A 10533-nucleotide genomic window follows, 5' to 3' on the forward strand; every position below is an offset into this window, starting at 1 on the left:
CAGACTGATAAAGACCTGGAAATCTATTTCTAAAAACCAGCCACTGAGAACTCCATGGACTGGTCCTTCGGGGTCCCTGTGAGTCGGGGTGAGGGGAGGAAGGCGAACGAGATGTTCATACCTTTGTATTGATCATGAGGTCCCCACCTGACACCGTGACTGACGGACTAAGGGAAGGACTGTGTGTTCGGCTGGGTTGTCCAGAGAAACAAGGCCAGTGATTATGATAAGAATTATGTGAAGATTATGTGAAGAAGTAATTGTATTTCAAGAAGGCATCCCCACCCCATCCAAGTCCAGTCCATGGGTCCAGTGCCAGCCGGAGCCCCCTTGAGACTCACGTGGCTTCAGGGCAATGAGACAGAGAAGCGGGAATCAGGGAGATGGCCCACAGGCCAGTGAGTGTGGAGGCATTTGGATCCAGGATTGGCGGGAGCATAGCAGAGTGCTGACAGCTCGGCAGGCGGGATGCAGGAGGGTGAAGGGCCAAGTATGCGAGGTTCCCAGTGTGTTTCTTAGAAGGCCACACCCACAGGGAGGCACCATCAGGCTGTGATCTGATTGACAGGGTGAATACCACTCCTACTTTCACAAAGGTCAAATTGACGTAAAATCTAAACATCATAGGTCGGCGTCGTAGATTCAGAGAGATGCCACACTAGGGGCTCATAGGGCCCCTGTTCCCACCCCTGCCTCAGTCCCTGCTTCCTTGGGATGCCTGCTGCTGCACCTGGATTCGCTGGGCTGCCCTGGCAGCTGGGCCCTCCCCTCCTGCTCACTGGAAGCAGCTTTTGCTAAGATCAGCACCTTCTGTAAAGCCGTTGGTCCTCCAGCAGTCTCTTAACTGCTCGGCCTTGTTTTTGTAGCTGGTGGGTGATCTTTCCCACCATGCAATGCTCCCATGATTTCTGGGCCTGAGCTCCTTCCTTGTCTCTCTCCCTCCCTGAGTGCCCTGTTGGCTTTCCCCCCTCCACTGTTCACCCCCACTGGCCGTCTAAACTAGCCAACTTCGTTCGTTCTCTGTCTCTGTCTGTCTCCTCTTGACTGTATTCCCTCTCTGACCTCCCAAGCTCAGACCTTCCCCTGCATGTCAAGGACACAACCCAACTTGTGCAGGATTTAAGTTCACCTTCCTGTCTTGGGTCATTACAATCTGGGTGTTCTGTTCTCTATACATGCTAACTCCCTAAAAGAATCCTCCACTTTCCTTCCAAAGCCGAGTGTGAGCCAAGACACCTCCACCTTGTGAGTGGGGATGCCCACTGTGGGAAGTGCAGTGTTGCTAAGTGCAGTTGAGATGATTCATGGCAGCCCTGCGGTCAGCAGAACAGAACACTGCCCGGTGCTGTTCCAGCATCAGGATTAGTGCATCCCCTGGACCCAACTCACCATCTGGCCTTGACTTGGAATGGACCCTGGTCAAGAGTGACCGTCAGTCTTGAGCCTTCAGTGTTGACTAACAAGGTCTTGGTTCTAAGTGGCATGGACCTAAGTAATTCTTAACTTAATTTATTAAATACAGAATCTTTAAAAAAATCATAATACTGAAAAGGCTTGGAAGTATATCCTGGCCTCAGGCCTGGCGAGCTGCTTGGACCCAGCCATTAGCTTCAAGATTGGTCTCTGCTCTCAGGTGGCTCTGTTCTCTTGGCCCACTTTCACCGGGCAAGATGGTGGCCAAGAGCCATCATCTTGTGTTTGCCTCTCAGCAACCCCAGCTGTAGATGCCCTGTTCTCAACAACTCAGACTGATCGATGCCTTCAACTTTAGTCTCTGCCAACAAATATGGGTCCTGTGCCCACATTTGAAATGAGCACTGTGATCAGGAGCTGTGGGATAGACTGCCCAAGCCTGAGTCCCGTGTCTGCGTCTGGAGATAACAAACCAGAATGGAAGGGACTGTGCTAGTCCAGGTAGACTAGAGAAACAAATTCACAGACACTCGTGTGTGTAAGAGTGAACTTTATATTATCAAAGAGCATTTATAGATTGAGAAACATTCCAGTCCAGGTCAAGTCTGTAAGTCAATATTAGCTCATTTGTTTGATACTAGTCCATAAATTCCTCTTTAGACTCACGCAGCCATGCAATAAGGCCGACTTCAGGGAGATCACAGGCCAGTGGGTGGAAAGTCTCGTGGATCCAGTGGCATGGCGGTGGAAGGATCTCAGCACTGGTGTGCCTCCTCTAGTTCCTGGGCTCTGACTCCATCAGTGTGTCTCCATGTGGCTTGTCAGCAGGAGTGTCTTGCAGGGAGATAAGCAGAGAGAATGTATGTCCTCCCTCCAGTAAGCTATTTATCTCATTTGCACCTCCAAATAAGGTCATCAAGCTGCGACCTGATTGACAGGCTAAACTCCACCCCATTCACTCTGAATCGTCTCAAAATGGCACCAGATTATCTAAACCCCAGGGACCAACCAGGACAGGGGAGTGAGAGTCCCACCTGATGAGGTTTCAGTGATTACCTATATACTCCACTATAAGCTGACCCGAATATCAGCCAAGGCACCTAATTTTACCACAAAAACTGCATTAAAAATGTGCTGAAAAACTCAGTTTATACATGAGTCTATACAGTACATAGAGGAAAGGTACTCAGGCAAAAATGGTACATGTCTGTTGTCTTAGCTCCATTGTGATCGGTTCCCCTTATCTCTCCCCACCTTCCCCCTTCCCCTTCTGGTATGGCTACTCTCAATATTGGTCCCGAGGGGTTTATCTGTCCTGGATTCCCTGTGTTTCCAACTCCTATCTACCCATGTACATGCTCTGGTCAAGCCAGCTTTGTAAGGTAGAGTCAGGGACATGATAGTGGGGGGCGGGGGGAGCATTAAAGAACTAGAGGAAAGTTGTATGTTTCATCTGTGCTATACTGCACCCTGACTGGCTCATCTCCTCCCTGAGATCCTTCTGTTAGGAGATGTCCACTTGCCTACAATGGACTTTGGGTCTCCACTGCACACTCACCCTCATTCACATTGATATGATTTTTTGTTCTGGGTCTTTGATGCCTGATACCTGATCCTATGGACACCTCATGATCACACAGGCTGGTGGGCTTTATTGCTTCTGAGCTAGATGGCCGCTTGTTTATCTTCAAGCCTTTAAGACCCAAGATGCTATATCTTTTGATAGCCAAGCACCATCAGCTTTCTTCACTACATTTGCTTATGCACCCACTTTGTCTTCAGCGATCATGTCGGGAAGGTGAGCATCATGGAATGCCAATTTAATAGAACAAAGTGTTGAGGGAGTACTTGAGTGGAGGCCCAACGTTCATCTGCTATCTTAATACTAAACCTATAAATATATGTACATAGTTCTATTTCCCCATCGTCATATATAAATATATTTACATATATACATGCCTATATTTAGACCTCTATAAATGCCCTTTGCCTCCTAGCTCTTTCCTCTATTTCCTTTTACTTTCCTCTTGTCCCACTATCATGCTCAGCCTTCATTTGGATTTCAGTAAATCCTTTTGGTTACATTGTCCCTGATGAAGTCCTACCAGGCCTCCTACACCCTCCTTGCCATCGATTTTAGTTCACTTGTTGTTCCCTTGTCTCCTTGGCTTTGTTACACCCACTTCCTTTCACCTGCCTCCCCTTCTCCCATGTCTTCCTGGAACCATCAGTCCTGTTGTTTTCTCCTCTGGATTGTTTATGCCACTTTGCTTATCTAGATAGACATGCAGAGATAATAATATACACAAAACCAAGACAGAGCAAAACAAAACAAAAAAAACTAAAGACCAGAAAAAATGCCTATAAGTAGCTCAAGGTCTGTTTGTTGACCTTTGAGTGTTTTCCAGTTGAGTCTGATGGGTGCCATGCCCTGGCCCCACAGTCTATTTTTGGTATTCCCCGGGGAACGTCATTGCTCTGCTCCCCTTGCTGTTCGGTTGCACACCCTTGGTGTTTCACCTCAGTGTGGTGGGGTCAGATCAGACACAATTTTCCCGCACTGTGTCTCCAGCGTTGTCCTCAATAGCGCCATGGGTCAGTGAGGGACGTCACGTGTCATGGTGGAGCTGGCGATGCAGTAATTCCTGACGGGAGTAGAAAGCCCATTTTTCTCCCATGGAGCGACTGGTGTTTTCGAACTGCTGACCTTGCAGTTAGCAGCCCAATGTGTCACCAGCACACCAGCAGGCTCCGGTGAGCCATGAAAGGGGGTGGGAATGGACGAGAGGAAACAGCTGCGTGTGAGCTGATGACTGTAGAACTGAAGAGCTGCTCTGATCCTTGACCTACTTGGTCTAACTGCGCTCCAAAGCAGCCGCAGGGACAGCCGCTGACTGTGGGGAGAGAGAGTTAGTAAGGGGCCTGGGCACATCCCAGCTGTGACTGAAATTGCTAAGCTGGTGGGGAGGATGAGACGTCAGGTGGCCTCCCCTACATTGCAGGCTGAGCTGCCGCCAGCACACACTTCATGTTTTCAAAGTGGCGGGGTGTCCTCTGAGGGAACCCCCTCCAATAGAAAGTCCATGACTTTAAATGAGCCCAAACGCCATGCCCTGGAAGGCCTGCGATTGTTCTAAACTGGGCTGGATTTTACACCACCAACAACTGTAAAAACTGCAGCAGCGGACGTAACGTCCGGGAGTCATTTCTCTCACTTCTCCCAGGGGGGTGCGCGATGCACTGGGCATTGGAGGGAAGTTGGCTCCCCAGATACCATGCATGCCTTCCGGGGTCCCGGGGTCAACTCCGAGGAGGGCTCCCTGAGGGTGACTTGGATGTAGGCCGTGGACTGCTTGTCCAAGTCTAGGCCGGTGCTGCGATGTCGGCATGAGAGAGTGTGGACGAACCGTCAGCCTAATGTCTCTGCTCCACCCAGCATAGACCGTGGTGACAGGATGGGCCCACCAGTGGGAGAAATACAGAAATACAGAAGCTGACGTCACCAGGGGGCAGAGGTGATGGTGGGTGGGGCTAGTGTCTCCAGGCTGGAGCATCTCCCCTTTGTGTCCTGGGCGAGACTGGATGCATGACCCACTCTCGGCCCGAACGGGTTTTGTACACGTCAGATTTTAGGTCAGATGTGCCAATCAGGAAAAGTTAGGAGCACCGAGCAGATGGTTTTTGAACTTTGCTGTTCCAGTCATGGAAAGTGGGGCTTGGAGCTGTTTGACACCCGAGGTTAGCACTGGACGATGAACCTAGACCCTGGCCCAGGTTCAGGGAGCGAGGATGTGTGGACGTCCCTCCCGCGCCCCATGCCCAGTGATGCCGCCCCCTTGCTCAGACAGCAGAGAGTGCTCTGTTAGTGGGCGCATCTCCCTCAATGTGCTTTGCTTGTGTAAAACACCACCATTTCACTTTATGAACTGTGTTGGGTTTTGATATTTAATGGACTGTCTTGATTGGGTTTAAATGTTTTAGCAGGTATTTCCACACCAAGGGCTGTTAACGTCGGGTTAAAATTCTGGAAAAATGAATTCATAAGTGTACTTTGGGGGCCTCGGGACCAATTATTTGCTTTTCCATTATTTCTTATAGGAGTGGTAGGTCTACCTCTCAAAATGGTCAGTGTTTGAACATGACTTAGGAACAAAGTGAGTTTTGACACCTGAGGTATCACCGTCCTTAGAGAACCTCGCTTTCACACACCCCAGAAGTCTCAAGCCCCCTGTGTCTAAGACACCAGCCCCACCCTCTGTCGCCACCCCCTTCTGCTGGACTGGAACCGTGTCCTCCTTACCCCCAGTCTCCTGCTCTGTACCACCCTTGGCTCAGATTCTTCTTTGCCTTGGTGCCCTGGGAATGCCATCTCTCTTTCCTGGCCTCTTGGAAAATCCCCTCCGTTGCTGCTGTCACTGCCAAGGGGCAGAGACTGGGAGTCTGGAGGCTGTGATGTAAAATACACACAGGAAGTCCCCTGGGTGGTCAGATTGGTGCTCAGCTGCTCACCAAAAGGTTGGCTGTTCACATCCACCCCTCCTGGGAGAAAAGCCAGGCAGTCAGCATGCAGGAAAGGTCCCAGCCACCACCACCCAAGGGGCAGTTGTGTTCTCTGAGTCCTGGGCCTGGGCACGCATGGAATCAACTTGACTGCCGAGGGGAAGGGAAAAATAAAATGCATCCTTTGGCCATGAGATGCATAAACCAAATAAACCAACCTTGGTGCCATCAAGCCGATGCCGGCTCACAGCAACCCTGTAAGACAGGGCCAGCCTGCCCCTGAGTGATTTCATGATTTCCCGGGAGGGGAAGCCTCCTCCTGCTTCCTCAGAGTGGCTGGTGGTTTCGAACTGCTGACTTTGCAGATCGCAGCCCAAGAACAACACCACAGGACCGGGACTCTGATTTCAAATATAAAGGAGCCCTGGTGGCCTAGTGGTTATGAAATGGGCTGCCAGCCACCAGGTCCGCAGTTTGAAAACACCCATGCTCCACGGGAAGACGATGAGGCTTTCTGTCTTCGTGAAGAGTTACAGCATGGGACGGCCTCGGGGGCAGTGCCACCCTGTCCTGCAGGGTCCCTAGAAGACTGAAGGGACTAGATGGCTATGAGGTGAGGGAGTATTTTTCAAGGGGAGCTTTGCCATTTAGTGTAACAGAAGACCAGCCCAGGGGTGAGCTTCCCTCTTTAAAAGCAACCGAGTACCAGGGGACTTCCCATGGCAGGGATGTGCTTTTCTTCATAAATGTACAGCGGTCGTGTCAAACTCTTTGGTTGTTCCCTCCCTTATCTGGGACCTTGGCTCCCTACCCTGAGTGTCCTCATCCAGGGGGCAAGGGCCTTCCCCTCCCTCATGTGTCCTCCTTCCTATAATCATTCCTGTTTCCCCTCAAACTCATTTATCATGTTCAAAGTATCATAAAAGACCAATTACATTCGGGGGGGGAAAAATGCTGACTTTGGACTTGCAGCCCAAACGCTCTGAGATCACACAAAAGGAAATGGAAGGCCAAGGGAACATCTGGTCCCACGAAAACAAGTTCTCGGGGGCCTTGCTGAGCCCCACCTCGGAGGAGATAAGTCCCGAAGCCCAGGCTCAGCTTGCAGACGCTGGCGCAGACTCAGATGTGGTGGAGCAGAGAGAGGGGAACGGGGTGGGTGGCTTCAAGAGCAATAAGAAGAGAAGCGAGCCAAAGAATGATTAGCTGGAAGTGACAGGCTCGGGTGAGCCCGAGAGTCCCCCTGGAGAACACCCAGTAGACTGTTGCTTCTCCAGAGCATGTTGACATTTCGGAGAAGGCCGGGATGTTGTTGTCCATTTCCTTGGACTTGAAGTTGTTCTGAAGTCGACGAGCTGTTTCACAGCCGTGATGCCTGTACCTACACCCAACAAACAGCACGGCCCCTGCTGTGGGGCCAACCAGACTCGGCGACCCTGTAGGACGGAGCAGAACTGCTCCCGGGGGTTCCAAGGCTGCAGGGAGCAGACCACCTCCTCCGGCTGCTGGGTTTGACCTGCCAGTCTGGCCGTTGGCAGCTCAACTCTTAACCCAGAGGGCCACCGGGGCTCCTCTGCGAAGCCAGGTCAAAGGGACTATTGAAGGAATATGTGTTCCTTTAGCGTGGAGAAGAGCGTGCGTTGAGGCCCTGGGACTGTCTCACTAGAATTGCTCCCTGGGACATCAGCTGCGCGACCCCACCGGCCGCTCCATGGGAGAAAGGGGTGGCGTAAGATAGAGAAGAGGAAATCCCTTCACAGGCAGGGAGTTACCACGTGGGCAAGCGGACACCTGGGGTCCCAGCCTTTGCACAGAATTCAGCGCAAACCTCCTGTCCTCTGTTTTAGCTCGCTGGCCAGCTGCTCCTGCCCTGTGAACCGTGACCTGGCAAAACCCCACCCCAAACCCTCTTTCTCAGCTACCTCCGTCCCTATCAATGACCCCACTCTGCATCTCCATGCACTTCTAGTGTACCTCCAGCTGTGGACACACCTGACCTCCCAGGCCCCAGCATGCCCTGCTCTTCCTTTAAAGGAGAGTGTCCAGCCCATCCATGACGGTTACAGATCGTGTCAACTAGACACTAGTGGGAAAGGAAGGGCAGGAGTGAGCCCAGCTCTGACACCTCCGTCTTCCATGAGCGAGCGAACTGGAGCAGAGTAGAATCCTCCTTGGCCGTTGGGCTTCTGCATCTGGTTCCTCCATCTCCTGTTGTCACCTGCTGATCCCTGGAGCCATCCGTGGACTACCCATGGTGGATGCATTCGGCCGACTTTAGACCGCAAACACCAGCCTGTCCCTGCCCCCGACCCCACCCCCAGGTTGCCTGTGCTTTGTCCTCCTCCTCCCTGTTCATCAGCTTCCATGAGGCAGGAGAAGCCTGCCTTGAACCGGACTGGACTGAGTTATTTCTGCAAGAGTATAAGGAATGTCTTGATACACATCTCTTTCTGTAGGCAAGTATCACGAGCATCATTGGTTTGGCTTCTCTAGAGAACTCGATGTAACATTATCTTCCAGGAAACCACCCCAGATAAAATACACATCCATCCACTTTCCATCGAGCCAGGCTTCCAGGGGCTGAGTGCAACTGCATTCGCGCCAGCAGGGATCGAATACAGTGCTGTGAGGCCACGCTTTCTCCCCTTACAAGGTGGTCCTCAGAAGTACACAACACATCTGTCAGGGTCTGTAAATAATGGACAGGAGCCATGTACGCTGGTGGGACATTAGGACGTGCGGTGCTATGGACCATCTGGTTACATAGGGCTACTGGGGATGAAGAGCTTAAGCTAGGGTTTCTCAGCTTTGCCGCTAGTGATGCTTTGAACAGGACCATTTGTTCAGGGCGGGGAGGGGTCCACTCCTCCCTGCCTTGTGGGAAGTTCAGTAGCACCTCTGTCTCCTACCCTCTAGGTGCCATTCATGCCAACTACCTGTGATGGTCAAAAGTGTCTCAGTAGTGCCAGTTGTCCCTGGGAGCATCACCTGTGGAGACAACCACTGATTTGCAGCTACCGACAGGGTAGCACAAGGGTTGAGCAATTGGCTACTAGCTGAAAGACTGGTGCTTTGAACCCACCCAGAGATCGCTAGGAAGACCAGCCTAGCAATCTGCTAATTGGAGGTCACAACACAAACACCTTGTAGGGCACGGTTATACTCTGAGCACGTGCGTTGCCTGAGCCAGTGGGGTGTATCCCACCAGGGCCCTGGGCAGCAGTGATGAGAGCAATGGGAAAAGAATCCATTCCAAATACTTGTTTTCAATGACTCACAGCGACCCTGTAGGGTGGGGTAGAACTGCCCTTCACGGGAGTAGAAAGCTCCGCCTTTCTCCCATCAACATAAACGGGAAACTCTGATGACAGAAACCCTCTGGCCTCCTTGAAAGCATGCCTGCTTGTTGGGTCTTTTCCATTGTAGTTCTTGGAATCGCACGGAAACCTCACAGCAGTGGGGGCGGGGGGTGGGGGGGGCAGCGCTTCATCAGTAGCCAGGAGAAGAATCAGATGCCCATGCTCAGTACACACTTGGATCTGGATTTTCAACATGGTCTTTGTTTTTCTGTTCACAACTTGTGTCTTCGGTGAGGCCAGGTCTGTGCAGCTCTGTGAACAAGCACCTCCGTGGCCGCGCGTGAGTGAATACATCTGGGGTCTCTACTTCCTAGCACAGAGGTTGACCTGCACGCTCCCTGGGTTGGGTTTGACCGAGCAGCTGCCTGGCGGTCTGCTTGCAGGGTCTCGGTCTCGGTGAGCACCAGGAAGTGTTCCAGGATTCCCCTTCCACACAGAGGGAGTTCTATAAAGAGTTGGAGGAAAGTGAACGATTAAAAACCCGGGAAGGAGCGGGCCACAGTCGTGTCCTCTCGCCATCCTTAGTCAGTCTGTGGGCGGAGCAGGCTGTCCTTGGAGAAGCTGGACAAGAAGAAGAGAGGCATCAGGAAGGCACGTTAACCAGCTGGGAAGCACTGGTGCTACCTTGCTGCCTGAAAGGAGAGAGGACTTGAACTACTTGTTGATCACCGTCAAAGGCTCGATGGCCTTCAGTATGGATCACACGTCAGCATGAAGAAACCCCTCACAGCGGGACCAATAGGTGAAGAAAAGAGGCGGGTTTCCAAGGGTTTCATTTTACTTAGACACCTGACCCTGTGGCAACAGCAGTCGGGACTCAAACGGCACTGGCACATTTGCTACAGGGGACCTCTTTAGAGCGTCACAACTCCCTCATTGCAAGAACACTTTGTTCTATTAACCTGGCATTCCACGATGCTCACCTTCCCGACACCATCGCTGAAGACAAAGAGGGTGCATAAGCAAATGTGGTGAAGAAAGCTGATGGTGCCCGGCTATCAAAGGATATAGTGTCTGGGGTCTTAAAGGCTGCAAGGTAAACAAGCGCCCATCTAGCTCAGAAGCAACAAAGCCCACATGGAAGAAGCACCCCAGCCTGTGTGATCACACGGTCTCAAAGGGATCAGGTATCAGGCATCAAAGTACAAAAAATCATATTGTGAATGAGGGGGTGTGCAGAGAGGAGACCCAAAGCCCATCTGTAGGCAACTGGACATCTTAAGGAAGGGTCTCAGGGAGGAGACAAGCCAGTCAGGGTGCA

General features: G+C 51.7%; 1 protein-coding gene across 1 annotated transcript in view; it reads left to right on the forward strand.

Annotated features, from left to right (window-relative positions):
- The window catches only part of ADAM12 (ADAM metallopeptidase domain 12), a 286161-nt gene that overhangs the window by 52092 nt on the left and 223536 nt on the right, over nt 1-10533 (forward strand). The window lies entirely within an intron of this gene.

The sequence above is a fragment of the Echinops telfairi genome, unplaced genomic scaffold (assembly GCF_000313985.2).
Source record: "Echinops telfairi isolate 266 unplaced genomic scaffold, ASM31398v2 ScPeMD7_70;HRSCAF=299, whole genome shotgun sequence".
Lineage (NCBI taxonomy): Eukaryota > Metazoa > Chordata > Mammalia > Afrosoricida > Tenrecidae > Echinops > Echinops telfairi.